Below are 22,942 nucleotides of genomic sequence, written 5' to 3'. Positions count from 1 at the left end.
TGAGAGAAAACATTTCAGCCTTGACTATCTGAGCCTGGATTATTTCACTTAGCTTGAGGTCCCCAGTTTCATTTATCAGTAAATACCATTATTTCATTCTTCAGAGGTAGCTGGTAAAATGTGTATATACCACATTTTCTTTATCCATTGATCTGTTGATGGGCACCTGGACTAGTTCCATAACTTGGCTATTATGAATTGTATTGCTATAAACGTTGATGTGTTTGTATCACTATGGTATGCTTATTTTAATTCTTTTGGATAAATACCAAGGACTAGGATAGCTGGATCATATGGTGGTTTCATTCCTTGTTTTTGGAGGAATTTCCACACTGCTTTCCAGAGTGGTTGCACTAATAATGTATAAGTGTATCTTTTCCCCCAGAATCTTTGTCAGCATTTATTGTCATTTGTATTCTTGATGATTGCCATTCTAACTCAAGAAAGATGGAATATTTATGTACTTTTGATTTGCATCCCTGGATTGCGAGGGATGTTGAATATTTTTCATATGTTTGTTGACCATTTGCATTTCTTCTTTTGAGAAGTATCTGTTTAGTCCGTTTGCCCATTTATTCATTTATTGATTGGATATTTGCGGGTTTTCTGGTGATAGGATTTTATGTATTCTTTTATTCTTTACATATTCTGGATATTAATTCCCCTGTCACAGAGGTAGCTGGTAAAGATCTTGTCCCATTCTGTACACTTTCACTTCACACTCCTAATAGTTTCCCTTGCCATTCAGAAGCTTTTGGATTTACTGTCATGTCACTTATTGATTTTGCTTTAATTTCTTGAGCTTTAGAGATTTTGTTAAGGAAGTTGGTCCCTGCACCACTGTCTTGGGGTGTTGACCCTGTTTTCTTCTAGGAGTTGCGTAGTTTGAGCCTAATTCCTATGTCTTTGATCCAGTTTGATTTGACTTTTGTGCAGGGTGAAAGATAGGAATCTAGTTTCATTCTTTTATATATGAATATCCAGTTTTCTCAGCACCATTTGTTTAAAAGGCTATCTTTTTCCCAACATAGGCTTTTGTTGATTACCAGATAACTGTATCCATTTGAGTTTCTCTCTCAGTCTTCTATTTTATTCCATTGGTCTTCATGTCTGTTTTTATGGCAGTATCATGCTGTTTTTGTTACTATAACTCTGTAGTATAATTTGAGATCAGGTATTGTGATGCCTCTGGCATCAATATTATTGGTAAGGATTACTTGGACTGGGTCTTTTATTCTTCCAGTCAAATTTTAGGACTTTTTTTTTTTAGTTCTGTGAAGAATGTCATTGCAATTTTAATAGAGATTGTATTGAATCTGTGTAATATTTTTGATGATGTGGCTTTTTTGACAATATTAATTCTACCTATCTGAGAACATGGGAGCTCTTTCCATATTCTAATTTCTTCCTTCAGTATTCTATGGTTTTTATTCTAGAGGTCTTTTACCTCCTTGGTTTGATTTATTCTCAAGTAATTTTTCTTTTTTATTTTTTTGAGGTTATTGTGAACAGAATAGTTTTCTTGATTCTTTCTCAGCATACATAAAGGAGTATAGGAACACTATTGATTTTCATATATTGATCTTATATCCTGCTACTTGGTGGAATTTATCATTTCTAGAAGTATTTTGGTGGAGTTTTTTGGGTCTTCTAGATGTTGGATCATGTCATCAGTGAAGAGATGATTTGACTTTTCCTATATATCCATTTATTTTTTTCTTTTTCCTGATTGTTCTGGTTAGAGAACTATATTGACTAGAAATTGTGAGAGTAAACATTCCTGATTTTAGAAAAAATATTTTCTTCTCCTCAGTTTGATATTAGTTTGGGTTTGTCATATATAGCCTTTAAATGTTGAAGTAACTTCCTTCTGTCTCTAGTTTCTCCAGCATTTTTAGCATGAATTGATGCTGAATTTCATTGAATTTTTTCTCTGCATCTATTGAGACATTATATGATTCTTGTCTTTAATTCTATTTATGTGGTGAATTACATTTATTGATTTACATATGCTGACCCAACCTCCCATCCTAGGGTGAAATCCACTTGATCATGCTGTACTATCTTCTTAGTGTGTTTTTGAATACTATTTACTAATATTTTATTAAGTATTTTTGTGTCCAGGTTCATCACGGCTATAGATCTGTAATTTTTTTTCCTTGATGAGTCATTGTCTGGTTTTGTTATCAGTGTGATACTGGTTTCATAGAGTAAATTGGGGAGTGTTTCTTCCCTTTCTAGTTCATGGAATTATTTGAGGAAGGCTGGCATTAATTCTTTTTTTTTAAGTTTGATAGAACTTGGTTTTTCATTGTTGGAAGGCTTTTAGACACTGTCAATCTCATTGCTCAATATTGGCCTATTTATGTTTTCTATATCCGTATGATTCAATTTGGATAGGTCACAGGTATCTAGAAATATGTTAATATCATCTAGATTTTCCTGTTTACTGAAGTATACTTTTTCAAAATAGTTTCTAATGATTCTATGAATTTCAGAAGTGTCTGTGATGATATCTTCTTTTTATCTCTAATTTTATTGATTTGGGACTTATCTCTCTTTTGGTTAGTTGACTAAGGGTTCATCTATCTTGTTTATATTTTGAAAGAACAGACTCTTTGTTGCACTTATCCTGTGTATGATTTTTTATTGTTAATTAGATTATTTTTATCCATGATCTTAATTATTTTATGTCTTCTACTGACTTTGGAATCAGTTTGTTTTCCTTTTCTAAGGACTTGAGTTGATGAATTAGATTATTTACCTGGGATCTCTCTATTTTTTTTAATATAGGCATTCAGTGATGTAAAGTTTCCTCTTAGAATTATTTTCATACTCTCTCAGAGATTTTAATACGTCATGTCTCTGTTCTCATTTGTTTATAGGAATTTTTTATTTCTTCCCTGATTTTTTCTATGTATTATTTCTCATTAAAAAGTATATTATTTAATCTCCAAGTGTTAAGATGGTTTCTGATGTTTATGTTGTTTTTCTAATTTCTAATTTCATTCTATCATGATCTGATAGAATGCAAGAAATTATTTCTATTTTTTTTTATGTACTAAGGCTTACTTTATACCCTAAAGTTTTAGGGAAGGTTTTATGTGTCACTGAGAAGAAAGTAAATTAGTTGTTGGTGGATGGAATATTCTATAGATATTTATTTGATTAATAGAAATTTTTAGTTCTGAAGAATTTTTAGTTAGCTTATGTCTGAATGGCCTGTGTATTGGTCAGAGAGATGTGTGTTGAAATCACCCTGTATTATTGTAAGGGGTTCTATTTACTTGTTTAAATTATTATTGAGTAGAGTTTTGTTTTATATCTATATGTATCTATATATATCTATAGATATATATAGATATAGATATACCAACATTGATGCACAGATATTTGCAATATTTTAATCTTGTTGTTGGATGATTCCCTTAACCAGTATGAAGTGACCCTCTTTGTCTCTGCTGACTAATTGCCTTGAAGTGTACTTTGTCAGATAAAAGTAGCTACTCTTGCTTGCTTTTGGTCTTCATTTGCATAATGTATCTTTTTCCATTCTTTCACTTTCAGCCTGTAAACTGAGTCTCATAAACAACATATGGTTGGGTCTTGTTTTTTGATCCATTCTTCCAATCTATGTCTTTTTGATTGCAGAATTTAGATCACTTACATTCGGTATTATTATAGAGAGATGATGAGACACTTCAGAACAATACCTCATAATAATAAATCTTAAAAAACTTATCAACAATGTTCTTCAGCAGCACACTAATATATTATTCTTGGTCAGGATTTTGAAGGAGGGTGTTTTCTTTTGGGTGTTTCAGTTGTTATGCAGTTTGTTCATTCTCAGCTCTGACCCCCAAATGTCAAACTTGTTAGAGGAGTCTGTATTCAGGGTTTCACAGGCTTCTTGACTGTACAGCTCTGAAGACCCCTCTCTTTCTGAGAGTCTCAAACCACATGCTGCAGGGAGGAGAGTGGAATGTGTCAACCTATCCTCCAGTCCTTTCTAGGCTTGGAAGAGGTGATTCAGGGATCACCCGATTTGGTCAGTTCCCACCCCCAGTGTTAGTCAGCCTCCTAGTCCCAGGGTTCAGATAGCCCTGTTTTAAGTAAACGAATTCTTTGCTCTACTCAACTTTGCAGACTCAATTTGCTGGTGCTGAAATGCTGTCTTGTTTCACTCTTGTGGAGCTGCTCTGATGATGTTGCTTTCTCTGAACCACTATATTTTATTCCCCAAAGGGATAAACTACATGAATTAAAAGAATGCTAAAAATATAGTTCATTTGTAAAGAAGCTGAGGTATGAACACCAAAGTAAGTTTGGATTATTCAAAAGTGAGAGGATAGAAAGTGAAACCAAGGTTTTGTATAAAGACCCTAAGGAGGGAGGGAGTGAAGTAGAAGAGAGAGAACAAGATATTTTGGTATTAGAGAGAAAGAGAGGTGAGAAGAGTAAGAATAATACAACAAACAAACAAATAGCACTGAACAACAACAACACCCCAATATCAAGAAGTATTTTGGAAGTTTGGGCTGCTGGGTCAAATTCTAACTAGAACTTTGTTTGGGGTATGTACTCCAGAATCATTAAATCCTTCCACAAATATAAAAAATAAAAAAATGCAAAAATACAAAACAAATGCTCACTAATAAGAAAACAAACAAAAAATAGTTATTGCATCTTAAAGAACAATAAAATGTTAAAAGGTTAACAAAAGAAAAAGCGACAATAAAATAGAGGGAAACCCTAGAAACATGTGTATATGAACATTTAAACCAGTCAGCAGATATAGCCCGACCAATAAATTAAAAAAATTAAAATTAAAAAGTCAAAGAGGGAAAGAACAATTCTTAAATTAAAAAAAAAGCTTAAATTTTCTACTGATGCAGCTGAATTTGAGTATTTACATCCTATTCCTATCCGCTTTTCTATCTCTTACTTCTAGGGCTTTGTACCTTTTATTAACAAACTCTATCTCCTTTTGTGATTTTCACCACTCTGCCTGCTGAGTAAATTGGAAGTATAACTGGTTGAAATAACTCTCAGATTCTGTGCTTGCTAGTATATGGGGGATGGAACTGGAAGTACCTTCTATTGGGATTTTGTCCAGATGTCTAAGATAACTAGTCTTCCTGATTGAAGGTGGTGCAAAGATCTATTTTGGAAGTTTGAGCTGCTGGGTCAAATTCTAACTAGAACTTTGTTTGGGGTATATATTCCAGAGTCATTAAATCCTTCCACAATTAGGGCTGAGTAGATACTGATCTGTGATTCTGAGTTTCTAAGGTTTTCCTAGAGTTCTCCTGGTTACGGTTGAGTGATAGACTTCTCTGAGTGAATGGTGCATGGCAGGTTTCTGGGTGTGCCCATCACCCACACATGAATTTCCAAGTCTCCATCCCTGAATGTAATCATGTCTGCCTGATCAATCCCCACATCCAGTCCTCTTCAGCTGGTCTTAAGTGACAGAGAGTGCAAAAAGAAGTTGGATTGCACTCTCATGTCCTCAATGTAATCAGGGCCCCCGTGGACAATTTCCCTTGTCCTTTTCTGCTGGTCATTGGCACACCACCAATCTCAAAGGGAGGGCATGATGCACTCTCCTCTGTACCTCTGTCTGAATCCCACTTGTAACCATTCTAGGATCATGATTTGCCAGGTATGCTTTAGGACATGCAGTAAGCACTGAATGAGACAGAGTGAAATATTTGTTAAGGACTCTCATGTTCCTGTAGGAACAAGTTTTGGCATAAACTCCTTGAGACATATCTTCCTCTCTGTCCTTCACTTAGAAGTTGAGAAACATGGAACACATTTTGTGCCCCAAATTTGTCTGCTGTGTTTCTCTTTCCATTTGTGTTGTCCCTCCATTTGTGATGACACAGCACTACTGTCATTGCCAGGCTTGGGTGTATTATATCCTGTATTCACAACACCAGAATCTCTGACTGACAAATAATGATTTATAATGGTTTCCTTCAGATATTCATCTCTTTATGAAGCAGTATTTCTGTTGTTCAAATTCTAAACAGCAGAGCAAATGGGAAGTGACTCCTTTTAACTCCACCATCTTGCCTTCATTTTTCAGATATAATTTTGTTTTCTTTTCTTTTTGTGTAGTACTGGAGATTGAACTCGTGGCCTTGCAAATTCTAGGAAAGCACTTTCTTACTTATTTACTAAGTTATAATTAAATGCCTATAATATGCCAAACGGTGGTTTTGGCATTTGGATAAAATGTTGACTAAGATAGGAACTATCACTTTTCTGGTAGGGAGAAGGCTGTATAAATAAATACATTAAGTAATTTGGTAAATAATTATGAAGTGACTGTTGCCACAAAGAAAACCTGTATGGTGCTAAAAAAGAAAAAAATAACAGTAAAGTCTGTCATATATTCTTAGATTTGGTCAGGAAAGGCCTCTTTCAGGTAATAGCATGTAAATTGAGATCAGAAGGTTGAGAAGGAGCCAACAATCTAAAAGGCAGGGGTGAATGTGAGGGAGAAACAGGCCTATATTTGGAGGTGATAGACCAGATATTCTCAGATCCTGTTAGAATTAGCTTTTGAGGAATATGTGAAAACAGTAGTGGCTTATTGTTTTCACATTTCACTTCTAATTAATGAAATAACAACCACTGCTAAAAGGTTTATGTCTGGCAATAAAATCTATTGATAACTGTATTTTAAAGTTTTGTCCAATAACATGTAAATATTATAGTTCTAAGATATTAATAATAATAATTGGTGATTATTGGATAATTTCCTTGTATATAAGGTCAAGTCTGCCAATTTTATTTCCAAAGTTCCCTGCCCATCCACTTTTCTTCTTCATATTTACAATCTCCACAGTCTAAGCTGCCCTGATCATTTTCCTGAATAGTCACAGTAGCCTCTATATGTCCCAATGGTTCATTATTTACAGAGTCACCAAAGAAAGTTTTAAAAAAATCTAATTTAGATGTTGCTATTCCCCTGTTCTAAACCTTCCCATTATTCTCATTTCCACTAAGACTAAAATCCAAACTCCTTTCTAGGGTCTAAAAGGCTCAGGACAACCCAATTCCACCCATTTCTTAATCAAATCCCAGATTCCTCTGTCCCTCTGCCTACCACACTTTTCCCATTAATTACTTAGATCTAAGCAGTCAACAACAACAACAAATTAAAGTCTGCTTTGTGGCCTTTGCCAATTTCTGTGCTGTAAATACTCCCAACTGCCAATATGATATCGCTCAATGTGGAGTTGGGTAGAGATGTGAGGTATCGCTCCATTTTAAGTATTTCCATTGTTCAGAAAACAGTGGCTGTAAACAATCTGAGGACCACAGATCATAGTAGAGTATATAACTAGAGAGTGGTAACATTCGAGTGTGTCATTCCTTTGTATTAAATAAAATCTGTTTAATTATAAGCTTATATAGCATATGTTAATAATGTTTGTCTTTCATAACAGCCTTAGAAAATTCCTGAAAACTCAGCAGTAGGCTCCCACAAGTTGGTGGTAATGGCTCCAGCAACACTGGATGTACTCTGGATGCTCTCAGACACTTCTGTGTGGGTTCAGATATACATACAAAACCAAGAAAATCCCTCTAAGTTTTGTTACTTGTCCTGCACTCAAACATCCCCTGGGAAAAAGCTTTGTTCTCCGGAGCCTTGGCAACTTTATTGTGTTCCCTTTATAATATGTAAAACAGTTTGGAGTTTAAAGGCCACTTATTTGGCCCCTTGGCTGTCATTTCTTGGTGATAACTCTAATACTAATTCATTATCTTCCAAGAATGAAGCAGAAACATAATATCTAATTTTGTCCTCTAATTATCCCTCTGTTGAAAATTATGCAAAGAAACAGATATTTACTCCATGTGTATCTCATAGACATCTCTGTTTATTACACTGACCTGTCTTTTCCTTTTTTGTCTTTAAATTTGTGTGTGTTTATTTTTCAGAATTAACTGCTTTTTCATCTGCAATATTATTTGAACCTGAATATACTAAATCATTTGCAGTCAATTTGGCCTCTCATTCATTTACCACAGGTACTTTGTCTTTTTCATAATTACATGATCAGCATTTAGTGCATTGCATGGGGTGAGGTGGACTTAAAAATACAGAATGAGAGGATGATGACATCATAGTCTGTGGTCCACACTAAACAGACTTCTGTTTTCTACAAATCCCGCTCTTCCTGACTTTCCTTTTCTTCCTCAATGACACCATGAGTTACTTGGTTACTTTAATTCAAACCCTCTGAGTTTTCTCCTGAGTCCTTGCCACTCTCAGTCTTCACTAATTTTAGTAAATGTACCTAAGATGCATCCCTCCTCAATAACTTTATATGCTTTCTAATTGCTGCACCTGGCCTAGCTCAGAGCCTTATCACCATTTATTGGGCTGCTGTTAACTGTCTTCTTAGTAGCTTTCCTTTATCAGGTCTTTCCCCCACATTAATCTATCTTTGTGGTGTCAGAGGATCTCTCCTGAAGAACAGGTCAGATTATGTCACATCCTTTAAAATAGACCAGATGGCTCTGTCAGCATTGAGATGGAATCCAAATTCTCTCACGTGCCATTCAGGCCCTTCCACAATCTGGCCTCAGTCTGCCTGTCCACCCTTTCCTCTCAGTAGTTCCTTCTGCACTGAGGTCTCCCCCATGACTTCCTGAAACATTGTTTCCTCAGCAGGGGCTACTTTCAGCACATCTCCCCTGGCTCAATGGGGTGGGATGGCCATGCTGACCTAAACGTAGCAGGAAGGATTCTCAGAGCCTGAGTCTATTAAAAAATAAGAGCAAACAATAGATTGTGCGAGGTGCCCATTTAGTAAAAGTGTAGATAAAAACAAGGGAACGGTAAATACAAAATTCAAGGTAGCACTTGGGTGGAAAGGAGAATGGTGTGACCAGGGAGGTATCTGCCAGGGGCTTTAATGATGTTGAGAATTGCTCTGTATCTTAAGCAAGATAGTGAGCATGTGGGCACATGTTACTTGCTATTTATTGTTTATGCTGTTTGACACATTTTAACATTTCTGAAATTAGGATGGTCTTACAATCACTAACAACCTGGTGACAAATGTGACATAATTGAATTTACTTTAAAAATACATTAATCAATTCCTTTCACTTATGTTACTCTTTTTTGTAGGCATAGGAATGACATACGACAGAATTCATCTTAAAGAAGTCTACCTTCATTAAATTCAACATAATAATCTAAATGACAAAAAGAAAATCATTCATGAGCTCATAACGATACCTAGATTTATTTGCTGGTAACAATGCAGAAGCATATTTCCCAGGACCACCTGTTCCTTCATTACAGTCTGTGAAGATTGTAAAGATGACTGATATAATACCAAGCTCATAGTCTGGCATTAGTAGGCATGTGGTAAATATTATTGATTAGTTCTTTTTGAACCTAGGCATTTACCACTGAGCTACATCCTCAGTCTTTTTTTTTTTTTTTTTTTTTTTTTTTGAGATAGAGTCTCCCTAAGTTGCTTAGGGCCTAGCTAAATTGCTGAGGCTGGCTTTGAACTTGTGATCCTCTTGTCTGAACCTATCAAGCTGCTGAGATTATAGGTATGCATCACCACTCTCATTAATACTCAGTTCAGATGATCCACTCACTAAATCTGGCCTTTAAAATAAACAAGCAATCAACAACAACCACCAGGAATAAGGACTGAAAAGCCCACTTTGACAAATGTTGATCTAATAAAACAATCTGCATTTATTTGCTAATGAAAAGTTAAACAGGACTCTTAAACCTAAGTTGATTTTCTACTTCTCTGAAATTCTGTGGTGCTTAGTTGTATGTGATGCTCTATGAAGTGGATTTTGTGTCCACTAATTACTTCTGGTCTCACCATCAAAGTCATGATTTCCCTAAGAAACTGTGGCTTATGTTTGGTATCACTTTTAATGCCATGTATAAAGTTTTAGCTACTCTGTTGTTTGACCAATTAATGGTTCTGTTTATATGAGTAAGCACATCAAACACATCCCCAAAATATAAGGCTTGAGCTGAAATTCAATTCCTTATATTACCACAACTACTTAAAATTTTACCTATGCAGGTAAATTGGGAACAATTCTATAATGTGTGATTTTATTATTTGGCTTATGCTGAGTAAATCCAAAGAGATTGATACTTGGATAAACCAATTTATAGGAAAAGCTGCAGTCACTCCAAGAGTCTCCAGTATACTGACCTTCAAGTAGATCTAGCAACAGATATACATTGCAACCAGACCTCCAGGAAATACCCAGATTGTATGTATGACCAAATCTCAGCTTCTCAGATTCATACAGACACTACCTATCCTGATCATCACTTTGTATGGAAATCAAAATCTCAGCTTGTATGGTCAGTCTCAATACTGTAGTCATTCTTACTATTGGCTTATGTTTTTCTTTGCCAATTCTCCCTTTTATAAGAGGGCTGCTTATTAGTTTACTTGGCTCTCTGTTGTTCATAATACAAATATAGTGCTAAGACAGTAATTATTTCCTGAGTTCTAGTTCTAATCAATACTTTAGGTAATGTGTTCTATCACTAAATTCTTGCTTTGGTAGCATAAAAACAGAAGATTATTTAGTAGTGGAAACTAATCAGTTCTAATCTATTTATATCCTAAGTCTGGCCCCAAAGTCCTGAGTTGCTATATTTGCCAGTTGTTCTTAGGAAATGGTAAATCCCTAAACATATTTCACTGCTCCAAGTTATTATATATAAATCTCCCCATGATAAATAAACTAGTTAAAGAATCCATCATGAAGTTAGCTCATTTCAAAAGTTACACTTAAATCTACATCTGAAAATAATTTTCTTAGTGAAGAAGACATCATGTAATTGTTATGTAAAATTTTAGAATGAAAAAAGTTCTTATGGATTTAATTCATTCTCAGAATTAATTGCTTCTTTGGTTAATTTAAAAATTGGCACTAATCATCCTAATAGAGATTTAGAACAAAAAGGCAATGAAGAACAAGCTATAATACCATTTGGCTGTCTCTAAAGACCACAGTTGAAAGCATCAAGTATTTAATCTTTTTTATTTTTTGTAAAGTAATTTTCAAAATGAATATTTTAGATCAGTGATCCAATTTAAACCCTGTTAAATGGCAAGAAAAGCATATAATCAGAAATAATTCTTCTGCCACATTTCAATGTTAAAGTCAAGGCCTTTCACAAACCTTTGAAAAGTATTTGGGAATCAGTGCATCATTATTTAAAAAAAATTCTTTCTTTTCTTCATGGCATATACACGTTGTACGTCACTTTCTCCTTGACAGCTCCTATAATAGAAAGTCCAATGTGTTTGGAATAAAGAATTCTAGGTAATAAAATTTCATTCTCTTTCCAAGGATGTGCTGAATGTCAGAAAGGATAAGTATTAAGGCATTAAACACCTCAAAGAACTCCCCCCAAATATTTCCATTAGGAAGATCAATAACTTGCATTTCCTTTACCTGAAAAAAGTAATCAGTTTGGCAGTTGTTGTAAAAGAAGAATGAGTGTCTGCTGAACAACCCATTAAAAGGAAAGAACCATTGCAGACCTGGGTCTTTAGCATTTGGAAACCATCCCAGAGGATGGAGGTACCATAGAGCAGGCTCTGGTGGCTTAGAGACCTGGGAATTTTGGAACATCTAACTTGAATGCAGGAAGAGCTATGCTCATCTGTGATTTTAGGGGCAGCTCACTGGGTACTCCATGATCTAGAAAGATTGTTGTGAACGGAATCCTAATTTTCATGAAGATTTTCAGCTCCACCAAATTGGTTGGAAAAGCATTATTGTTCCAGAAAGGAAGAAAATTATCAGAACTTGCTGATCACTATTCTATAATGATATGTATATGAGTTGAGATTTTTCCAGAGAAATAGAGCCAGTATATGTGCATATAGATATTTAGGTATATATGTAAACATGTATTCCATGTACTTATGTATACATGTATATATGTATACATATGTATATAATAAGTTTGTATACATATGTAAATATACATTTATATGTGTGTAAAGCTAATGCTTATTAGAGTATTAGTTTGTTTTTAGGAGCTGGCTCATAGATTTAGAGGTTAAGAAGTCCCAAGATCTACAATCAGCAAGCAACACTTCAGGAAATCTGATAGTTTGGTCCCATCAGCTTCAAGTCCAGAAGACTGAGAATCAGGAGAATCAATAGCAAAATTCCAATCAGAAAGCCAGCAAGCCCCAAACCCAAGAAAAGCCCATGTTTCATTTCAAGTCTAAAAGCAGGAAAGCACCCATATCCTAGCTCAAACTGTCAGGTAGAAGGAGGACCTTCTTACCTAGTGGGAGAATCGACCTTGTTGACTCTATTTAGGCCTTTCAATGATGTTTGAGTCCTAACCACATTGAGGAAGACAACGTGTTTTATTCTGTCTATTGATTCAAATATTCTTCTAATCCAGAAATACTCTTAAAGACATGCCCAGAATACTGTTTGACCAAAGGTCTGGGCAAGGCAAGTCACGGCAGGCAAGTTGACACAGAAAATTGAACAATATAATCTGATTGTACTGATAGCTTTTCTAGTGCTGCTTAAAAGATGTTAAAATTACTATAATATCCGATCTTCAAGCAATATTTAAAAGAATTGAAAGTAAGACTTTATATAGATTCATTAATGTTTCATATCTGAAAGAAGTCTTAGAAATGTTTATTGAACTCCTTCACTTTATCTTCTTAAGAGGCAAGTGAGAGGTGGAGATTCTCCTTGGCTTTCTGTTCTCAGATGGGACTTCTCCCACAGTTCACATCACCCCTCTGAGGGTCAAGGAAAGTATGACCTGAGGGAGGCTTGTCTTCTTATCTGCTCCTGTTCTTCCTCATCTATCCCTTGCTTTTCTTCTCCTGTTTCCTTCTTACCTGCTGTGGAAAAAGCTTAGTCAATAGAAAATAAATCACATTTCCTTGCCTTTGTTCTGTCTTCAGACTGAAGCTGAGGCAGCACTGGTCATTTCATGATGGCTTCTCTTTTGAGCCAAGGTATTGGTGATGTAATCATATTAAAAAGTGTCCCTGAAGACTTGAAATTTGCCCATGTGAGGACAATTTTAAGTAGCATTTGACATCTCACAAGAAAAATTGTTTGGGATATTTGCTCAGGAAAATTAACATTTAATTAATATATGTTGGGTACTATGTCCAGTACTTATGAGGTAGAGTGAGGTCTGGGGATTTCCACAATAAAAAATATGGTAAACTTTTAGATACCTTTTTAGCAAAGGACATAAAAATGATAGAACTTAAATCATTGCAATGATACTCATATAAGATTTTTCATTTTGTATTAGTTCCATGTTTGAGTTTTTTAAAAATGTTTTTATTATTGCAATTACTGTGGTTGTATTCTTGTTGCTTCTTGTATTCTTGACTATTCACTAATTTGCTTGCTTATTCATTCAACTACTTACCCAGCTATCTGACATTCAGATTGCTTTGTTCTCTGTAGGTATTAGTGGTGCACAGATAAAAAAGATCTTTCTCTCAAGGAGAGTTAATGTAGCATAAAGATGAAGAATTTGGTCTCTGTAATTGGAGGGATGGTGTTTGAAGCCCATTTTTTTTTTCATCGACTCACAAGCTATCTTTGTAAGTCTTGGTTTGCTCATGTATAAATTGGGGATTAGTAGAAGTATGGTGATAATTAAATGTGTGTAAGGAGTTTAATAGAGGGCGTGATACTAGTAGTTGCTTATTCTTGCTATTATCAACAGAGATTTATGGAAGCAACAAACAATACAGAACACTGGAACAAATGTCAATTCATGAAGCCCTTGGCTGCACTTAGAGGTATAACCAGTGACTATGTTGTTCAGCTTTTGTGTCTTTGCAAGGGAATATTTCAAGCAAGACAAGAGGTGCAGGAAGAGTATAATAAAGTTTATTAGAAGAGAAAGAAGGAGAGAAAGATACTCTCAAGGGAGTAAATTCTCTCAAGACAAGATTGACAAGTCCCTTCTTTGTGGCCCAGCTTTCATTGGGGCGAAGGGGAAGTTTCCAGAGCATCCTTCCCAAGCATCCCTTCCTAGCTCTTGATTGAGAGTTGGACTGCATGCTGTCTGGAGCTTGCTTTTTCATTGACCTCAAGGCTGTTGAGCTCTCCAGCCTTCATTCAAGGAAATCTGTCTTTCTCTTATCGAAGGAGGAGTTCTAAGCAAACAATCCTCGGGCCTGAGAATAGTATGCTGTTTGTTGTGGTGAAATCAGAACAGGACCAGGATAACTTTATGTAAGTTGTTTCTTTAAAAACTTGAGAATTAGCATGTAGGTCCCGTCTGTAGAATTAACCCCTTATTTTCCACTTCTACCTGTTCCCTATCAGAGGGGACAGTCTTTCTGGAGAACTTGAATTGAGCCCTTAGGGGTAACAGGAGCTCCCTGAAAAAAAAGAAGACTAGAACAGTGTGTTCCAGGCTTGCTTAGTAACAGTGGTTACAAAAACAATATCCTGTGAAAACCCCAGTAGGGCACGTGGAAGGGCACTTAAGGAGAAGCGGATTTGTAGAGGCTTTAAGTTAGGTCAGTTCAATCACCTGTTTCATAGACAGGAAGGGTCAGGCCCAACTGCCTTGGTTGGAAAGCACTGCCCAAGTCAAATACCTGGTGGGTGGGAGGACACTTTCACACCACAGCTTCCCCTCACCCATGTAGCTGACTTGGGAAGATAGCCTCCTGTATATGTATGTGCAGGAACCAGGAGTTTGCGGATAGAAGTTGGCATCAGAATCTGTGTCTGCCCATAGCGGATAGTTTCCTTCTTAGCTGGTTGTGTATTTAAGGTTATAAGCATGTGATTCAGGATGTATTACTGTTAGAAGACATTAACGTTTCTTCCTTTCAGATCCCATTGACACCACCATCATCTCTCCTCATTGTGTATCTAAGAACTATTTGCTAATTCTTGGTCATGTGAGGTATATCCTAGAGATATAATCATCAGATACAATGACACAATGACCAGGATGGACTGTTCCACTCCTCAGTGATGATGATAATGTGACAAGTAAATAAGTGACTGCCAAATAGTGTGACAAGTATCATCATGGGAAACATCCAAACTGTTATGAGGGTTCCTAGGTAGGACATTGAGGAAGGCCTTCTGGACAGATGACTCTCCATGTTGATTTTTTCCCCCATTTTAATCATGTTATCTTTGTTTAATCATTAATTTTTCTATTTTGTGTCACCTTATAACCTACATTTTTAATTTCAATATTTTTTAACAAATGTACTTAAAATATGATTAAATGAGGAATAAAATTCATTGCTTCTTCTTCTACATGAAATGCACATTTTGAAATCCCTAAACCAAAGATTTCTTATGTAGAAAAATCTTTGTTGTTTTCTCTTTCTACTGTTAAACCTGTTGTGACACTTTCTTAATATTTATTTCAAGTCTCTAACTCAATAGTCTACCTTACATGAGGAGCAAGCAATTTCTGGTAAAATTATTCCATTATTAATACTTGGAACAATCATTTAGTTTATCTATCTATCTATCATTTATTTATATGTGACTGTGAAATGCATTATGAATTGGTGTGAGTATACTTTGTATACAACCAGAGATATGAAAAATTGTGCTCTCTATGTGTAATAAGAATTGTAATGCATTCCACATTGAGTTTTGAAATCGATAGGAGTTAGTGAGCTGGAGAAGATGGAGAGTTGGGCGAAGGAGACTTGGGGAACAGCTGTGTCCACCTGCAGGGAAGAGGATACATTTAGGAACCAAAAGTGAGCCTGGGTGGCTAGATGATAGCGGACACATTCACCTTTGGAGATGAGGCTGGAGAGAGATACAGAAGCCAGATATGGAGAGCCATGCAAACCTGAGAGAAGAATGGAAAGTTTGTTTCAAATTTCTGTGGAATCATAGAGTGTTTTATGGAAGGGAGAGTATTTTTAGAAGGATCATCACAGCTGTGGTGGTGCTCTGTCAAAATAGTTGGCTGAACAAGAGTGGTTCAGGAATTTTAGTTGGGGGTCTTCTGTAATAACAAGGGGGGACCCTGGGGAGGAAGTATGATGAAGGAGTGGTGTGATGATTAGCTTGGTGATGTGAGCAGATAAGCAAGAGGAATCAGATAAATTGTACTCACCAGCCACTATTGAGCAAATCTGCCTCTGGCAGTGCCACTCACAGGGTAGAGGATACTGGGTAAGTCTGGACATATAAAACAATTCAAAAGAAAAATAAGTTAGTTTCACTTTGGATCTTTTGACTTTGAAATGCTGTGTTCATGCAAATGTGGCCTCACAAGCGTTGCTGTCCAAAAAATAACAGTTTATGTACATAAACTTAATAACCAATTATTTTACAAAGACACTGTTTGGATAAGAAGATAAAATTCCAGGTAGGAGCTAGCACCCAAAGCAGTCCCCACTGCGAGGGCTCAGCAGGCTCTAAATTGAGCTCTGAACATGCAACCAGATGCTGGGAGGAGAACAAGGGGAAATCTGGGGGGTCTGCTTATGTGAGATGTTCAGAATTCATAGAGGAAGCCAGAGGAACTTTGAGATCTCTTTTTCATTATTAATACTATCATATTGTTCATAAAATGCCAAGTTGCCCAAGTAGTAAATGAAATAATTTTATGATCAGCTTGGAGGATGTGAAATTAAAAACATGAGCGTTTGTGCAATTAATTCTGGCTCAGAATCACATTCTAGGTTACTTCTCATAAGACCTTAGGAAAATTACTTTCTCTAAGCCTTAGTTTCTTTATCTTTAAACAGGATAACACTGTCTCACTTAGGTATTAAAATATCCAGCTTACTGGATGTTTGTTAGCATTAAGTGACATGATATATGTAAAGTTCTTGCAAGTTGCAATGCTGGTCAATAGCAAGCCCTAAACTTCTAGTAGTTAGGATTGCTGCTCTTGTAGCTATTATGAGACATTCAGGGAAGGAAAATATCCTTTTTCCCCATGTTTACTATAGTAACCCCAGATATAAGGAACATGCAGCCAACCCATTCACACACATATGCATAGAACATGTGATTAAACATGTATTTGTAATACGTGAACACTTCATTATTTTCTTGCTTTAAAATTATAATTATGCAGTTCTATGGAAACATGGAAGAAAAGTGCATCCTGTGGCTAAGTGATATGCTTATGTAATTACTGGGGAAACAGATGGCTGATCCATAGTAGGCAGGTAATTGCCTACAAATGAATTTAGTTAAAGATTGGAAATGATGATAAAGTGTATTGTCCTTATGATAGTGGCATTTAGGAGGTTCATGGCCAATTATAATAAAAACAATCACATTGAAAAGAGCATCATAATTCTATTTTTAAGCTAATAGGAAGCCAGTGCTTTCTCAATTGTTGAGCAAGGTTTTGGAAGAAAATAGAACCACTCTTAGTGGTAGACAAATGCTTTGTTCTCTCTTCTCCTCTGCTTTTTCTTCCAAGGAAGGAACTGAGCATTTGAAAAATAATTATCTATTCATTCATTCAAGTAATCAATACTTATTGAATACCCACTATTATTCTTTTATGTACTTTTCTTCTTTCATACTCTGAGCCTTCTTTCTCTACACACTTCCATATACTCCAAACTCACAAAAATTTAGAGATGGGTACTGTGTGCAAACACATAGCTGATGACCCCGTAAACTGGAGCAACCTTTTAAGAAATCAATATACCTTTCTCAGTCAAGCAAAAAATATTATGCAATTAGAACCAGAAATATAATTTCTTTAGAAAATTTATCTGAACAAAACAATTCACTAGATTAAAAAGAGCTATTTGTATAAAAATATTTATTGTGGAATTTATCTACAAGGATAAAAACTTGAAAGAAAATCAAAGGTCTAATGCTAAATCATGATAAAGATTGACAATCTTATATATTAATTCAATATAATATTAGCAGCTATTCATAATATTTACAGCCTCCTTCAAAATTTGCGCCAGAGTAATGATTTTCCAGATAAATTGATTTGTAAGAATTCACCTGTTCTATCTTTACAGTTATGTGAAGAATAAGTATGGGATATGAAAATGACTGGAAAAGAGAAGAAAACAGCATAATTGCATTAGAAGAGTAGAATGAAATTTTTTTCATCTTAAAAAATATTTAAATTTTTATATAACATATTAAAATTAACCCCAAAGAATTGTTCTGTATGTGGTCAAGATCCAAAATGGCATCTTGCAAGCTGCAAATAAAAAGACTTCTCTACTTTTAGAACTCAAGTAATCTTAGAGAAATAAATAGTTCTGCCTCTCAGTGTTTTATCTCCCTTGTTTTCTATTGTGAGAGGCATTTACAAGTATATTGAATTTCTCTTGCTTATGAATTCAACTGCTGCTGCTTTTCAACAAACAGCCTTAATCCTTTGTTTGGCTGTCATAGTTGCTACCACAGGAATTATGATGCTGCCAACAGAGACTTCAAGATCTAAAATGAAGAGGTTTTTAAATGCCGGTGCACTTCTAACTTTTCTGGATATTACCAAATATGTGCGTGTGTGTGTGTGTGTGTGTGTGTGTAGATATATATACATATTCATCATTCTAAATTCTAACCTTGTTTAGCACAGGAATCATAAAGTTTATTTAATCTGAAAATATCCTCTGCATGCCAAAGAAAATAAATATACTTACTAATAACTATAAGTACTAGAAATGAAAGGAGTAAATGCTGATTTCCTGACAGGTAGAGTTTCATTGTTTTCTTCATACCCAAGCCAGGGTGTTGCTTTCTTTTCTTTCTTTCTTTCTTTTACTATTTTTTTTTTAACTTCCTAGATCCTAATTTTCAACAACTCAATCAATGTCATAAGAGAGATTGGAGTTTATATTTGCTACTTTTTACTAAATATAATTTTGTTATTTTTTAGTACAATTAAATAGAAATGACTGAAAATATTCATAATGATTCATTTTAACATTGAAAGCAAACACCTTTATGTCCAAATGATAGAGCTTTATTAGGGTTAAATATTTGTAAGAAAAGTATGTGTTTGCCAGACACCTGACTTGCAGGTGTCTCCTATTTGCATTCTGTGTACTGCACATCTGACCTCTGGAGGTCCTTTCTAACCATCTGCTACAAATTTAAAGAGGTAATTCCAAAATTGCTTTCCTAAGACTCAGAATCTAAGAAACATTTTTTTTTTAAAATATCACCTTAAAACATAGAGAAAAAAGCAGTAGTCTTCTTTTACATCATCCTACTAAAAACTCACTCTAGACAAAATGAATCACTGTAGTCCTTTTGTGACAAAAACAGATGTCTTAAAAAAGGACTGGGTCACACAAAGTCAGACTTGCTTGGGGCAAGAGGGGGGAAGGTGCTTTATTGAGTTTTGACTAGATGAAATGTAATAGTGAAAAATATTACTTGGTAGTCCCCAAGGAGGTTTAGCTAATAGTACCAATGATGGCTCACTAAGGCTATTACAGGGAGCAAAGGTATACATGTTTATATAATTATGCACCTCACAATGACATTTTGGTCAATAATGGACTGAAAATGCAACAGTTAGTCCATAGATTATATTACCTAGTGACATCATAGCTATCTCAGTAGAGGTCCATTCTGTGATATTACCCAACAAAGGAAATCACCTATAATGCAATTCTCAGAACATTTCTAGCATTAGGTAACTCACGACTGTACACAGATATGTGTGTTTGTGTTTGAGTATAGGAATGTGCATATGTGTATGTGTGTGAGCATGTATACATCTTATCTATGCATATATGTGTACATATATGTATGGATACATGTGTGTATATGCATGAACATGTGTGTATATATAAAATTTTTAGTTTCATTTTCTAAATGCATTTGTGATTCATATTACTTTCTATACTTTCAAGATTATTGATATAATTTAACAAACACCCAAGGCCAAACTTACTATCTTTTTTAAAAAAATAAAGTTATAATTTCTAAAAGAGTAGAGGGGATCTCAAAGGGATTTATATGCTGAATTTCCAGTTTAAGTTTCTGAAACTTTGAAACTCAGAAAAGAGAGAAATATCCTAGACACAGCTCCTGTTTTGAGGTGCTTGTGATGTGAAAGGACTTGCAGGGTGCACATTTTACCTATATGGCCTTTAAGTCATAAGTCACTACTACAGGCAAAGGCATGTTTCCTGCTGGCCCTTCATTTCCCAGAGTGTAGGGGAGGCCCTATGCAGACAAGACTATAAGCAAGGCAAGGGGATCTAGGCTTCTTGTGGCCCCTCTATTGTAAACAGTAGAGATTTTTAATGAATGGAGCTTTAATTTCCAGAAAGATAATCACAGGCATGGAAAGGAAGGTTAGCCTGAAGTGCTAGACTGTGAATATGAGAAATACCTGTTAACTATTTCAGCACACTCTTCTGTTTCTGGGGCCTCTTCAGGATCTATTTGAATATATTAGGATCAAAAAAGTCTTCCTCTTTCTGTAGAATTAAATTAATGCTTCCAGCAATTGCATTTTAGCCTCTTTAGTTTTGTTCTGTACACCTCATGGGACCCTTTCTACAACCTCCACCCTCGGCTCAGGACAGCTTGGCGGTCATGACTCAAACACCATTTAATTTCCTTCTTGAACCATCTTGTTTCATATAAGGTGACCTTTTCGTGACTGTAAAATTTCCTCATTAGAAAATGACAGGCTCCCTGGGATTAGAAACCTTTCCTGGTAACACTCTGTATAAAGGTGTCTGTGTTAAGATTTCCCTCATTTAAAATGAAAGGAGACCCCTCCATCCACTCCACAAGCAGAATTCAGAACATGCAGACAACCTTCTTGGGTTTTGTTTGAGAACCCTTTGCTTATTATAACAGCTGGTGGAGCTGGTGGATTATAAACTCAGAATAGTTACTTAGTCCATTTTCAGGGCACCCATTATGTGCTAGGCAATTAATATATGCTATTATTAATATATATCAACAGAAGGGTGCATATTACAGTTGAGAAAACTTGGGTTCAGAAGGTCCAAAATTTAGCCCAAGGATATTCAAAAGATAAGTGGCAGAGTTGAGGTCTAACCTGCCATCCATTAGACTTATTTTTTTCCATTGTATCATTCTACCTACCAAAACAAATAACTCCCCCCAAAATAAATTCCAGGTGAACAAGATGCCACATGCCTGTAATCCCAGTGGCTAAAGGAGCCTGATGCAGGAGGATTGCAAATTCAAAGTCAACCTCAGCAACTCAGCAAGACTTAATAAGACATTGTCTCAAAATAAAAAATAAAAAGGGCCGGGGATGTGGCTCAGTGGTTGAGCACCCCTGAGTTAAATCCCTTTAAAAAAATATAAAAGAAAGAAAGAAAAAAATAAAAAAGAAAAAGAAATGCCAGATAGAAAAGTTGCAGATGAATTAGTTTGTAGGCAGTACTTCTATCAGCAATATTTATTTGAATTGGAGAATTACTAGGATCTCAGACTTTGACAACCTCAGTACTGTTATTATAATACCAGCCCTGAGCCAGGCTCTAGAAATCAAATCCCCAAATAGCTACTAGGTGGTTGTGGGATTTGGAGCTGTCAATTCTCTGAGATTAGATCTCTTGGACTGTCAAATGAAGATAATAACAATAATACTTTCCTCATAGGGTTGTTGAGAAGAGTAAATAAGAATGCTTGCAAAAGTGCTCTCAGGTAACCAATACAAGGTAGCTGCTATTATTACCATAATGGCATAGAAATGTTGTTGTCTTCCTCACCCCATTTTATAGGGGAAAAATGTTAGTAACAAATTAACCTGTGACTTGCTAGAAACCTCAAATAAAAGTATCAAAGAGATAAAGAAGGCTAATGTATACAATTTGCCAACAGTGGAGGGCATTGCAGCAAAACAAGTAAGTGCCCGATAGGAGAGCTGAGGCTGTCACACCCCATTACTTCAGAGCTGTAACTCTGTGCTGACTCAGCCACAGGCAGGCAGTAATCACAGCCAAGTTCATATGCTCAGAATTGATGTGGCCATATTTCCACATTCTCAAAAGCAAAGTCAAGAGAAAAAGGTGATCAGAAAGTTTTTATGGGCCTAATCATGAAATGCTGACAGCTCGGGCTTATTGATTTGCTTTGAGTTAACTTCTGTAATTTGAAGTGATCAGCCCGACCAAAAATGAACGTGTATCAGAGGAATCCCTTTTGTCTTTTGGTCATTTGGGAACAAAGCCCTTGTCAGTTCTTTTTTTAACCTATAGAGAATAATTGATTTGGGGTGATGGTAAATGTTCAGATGAGCTTGCTAGAGGACATTTATCTCCTTGTCCTATAGCCCACTCGATCAATATTGTTTGTGTCAATGATGTGATGCCCTGGCCACATCAGAAATCCTGAAAAGCATGCTCAGGAGCAGTCGCAGCACTGTGTCAATTACCTCTTTGTATTTTTAATTGTATAAATAAGTTAGAGGGTACATATTTAACTACTATTCTTAGCCAGAAGATCCATTGTTTTCTTGTTAAATGGTGCTAATTGTGGTTGTCATGGAAACTCTGGAGGTACTTAGGCTGAATTGCCCAATCATTTTTTTTTCCTCTGTAAGTGATTATTTCTTTGGCTGATATTGAAGTTCTTCTTCTAGAAAGCTATTATACATATGCTCACAAGACACTTTCTCTAAGTTAAGATGCTCCATAAATCTGTTACACCAATTATATTTGTACTGTGGTTATGAGAATCAATTTGCTTGAAATATAAACTGGTCACCTAGAAAAATTAATAATCCAGTTGGCTGAGTTTTTTTGCCAAAAGTAATGACATAAAACGTAGGTGGTTTTGAAAATGAAAAGAGAATTTTTTGCTTTAAAATTTGGATATCATTGTGTTTCATGTATGCTTTTAAAATATCATTTTGCTGTAACTTTTTGAAAAATTTAAAATCTCATCCTCTAGGCAGACTTCACGG

Source organism: Marmota flaviventris, chromosome 4, assembly GCF_047511675.1.
Source record: "Marmota flaviventris isolate mMarFla1 chromosome 4, mMarFla1.hap1, whole genome shotgun sequence".
In the NCBI taxonomy this organism is placed as follows: domain Eukaryota; kingdom Metazoa; phylum Chordata; class Mammalia; order Rodentia; family Sciuridae; genus Marmota; species Marmota flaviventris.
The sequence above is the reverse complement of the archived record's forward strand: the minus strand, read 5'-3'. Positions refer to the sequence as shown.